The sequence below is a fragment of the Hevea brasiliensis genome, chromosome 4, assembly GCF_030052815.1.
Source record: "Hevea brasiliensis isolate MT/VB/25A 57/8 chromosome 4, ASM3005281v1, whole genome shotgun sequence".
NCBI lineage: Eukaryota > Viridiplantae > Streptophyta > Magnoliopsida > Malpighiales > Euphorbiaceae > Hevea > Hevea brasiliensis.
The window spans coordinates 65,591,410-65,592,816 of record NC_079496.1 but is presented as its reverse complement, the minus strand read 5'-3'; positions in this window follow the sequence as shown (position 1 = coordinate 65,592,816).

The window sequence follows — 1,407 nt, the reverse complement described above, 5'->3', positions numbered from 1 at the left end:
ATTAAACATTTTAATTAGTCATATGATGAACCTTTCATCATGCAACAATTGCAGAATTTAATAACAACCATGCGCACCATGATCTCCCTAAGCCATGCGCACCATGTTGGAGTTCATCAAGCATGCCGCCAAACCTCTTGATCCAACCAGCAATGGATCAATCATCTCATGATCAAATCACACAATTAAATCATATAATCAACAATCTAAATAGCAAATATAGTGTCTCTGATACCAATTGAAGGAACGGAAACGTGAAAAATACAAGTTTATACCATTGAATTCAAAAATTTTCACTTAGGGTCACATGCATCATGCAAGATTTATTTTTATCTATTTGATTTCAAAGATAAACAACATATTAAAACTCTTTTAATATGTTTTTGGATATGTATTTGCCATTTAAGATTTTAAAATTAATCAGATTAATTTTAGAACCCTAGATTAAATCAAGAACGATTACACTAACCTCTTGATGCACTGCAGCGTGTCTGCGCCTTTGAGATTCGTCTTTAGGACACCAGATGTTGTCCCTCTAGCTTGTCCACACCAAGAATACCTATGGCAGCCCTTGAATAGCTTCAAAGCTTTTTCTATTAATTAGAAATTCAAGTTCTGCCTTTTAAGAGATTAGAGATGTAAACAGGACACTAGAAACAATTTCTAGTGTTCTTAATTCAAGAGATTGATGGCTAATCTCTTTGAATTGATGAGAGATGAAGAAGAATAGATGAAAAACCTCAAAGTGGCGTGACAAAGGAGAGGAGTGGCTGCTTGTTATTTTTCTTTTCATAACCACACTTAAATAGCTAGGTTAACACATTAAACCCTTGCCACATGTCACCCTTTGATTAGCTCTAGGTTTAAGTGACCCAATCACATTGTGCCAAGTGTCAAACCTATATTTAATCTTGATTTTAATCATCTTACATGATTAAAAAAAAAAAACATTTGGCAAGCTTATGTGTAATCCCATGTGTCACCATCTCATGGTGCTACGTGTCACACTGTGAAATGACCAAAATGCCCCTGTGTCATAATTTTGAGTTCTTAACCCAAAATAATTATTTTTCTTCTTCTAATTAATTTATATCAAATATAAATTAATTAATTAATCTCTATTAATTAATTTCTCATTAATTAAATTCATATTTAAACACTTTAAATATAAATTTAATTTATACTACACATCCAATAATCTAGATTTGGTTTCAAGTCATGCTAGGGACTTTGCAATTTAATTAAAAACCAAACCTATTTAATTAATCAATTAAACTCTTTAATTAATTAATTAAATCATATTTAAATAGGTGATAACTTGTATATGTGTGTGACTTACTAGGCTCATCACTAATTGGCAATGAGACATGATATCAACTCTTAATATCATCAGAACTCTTTCTTACC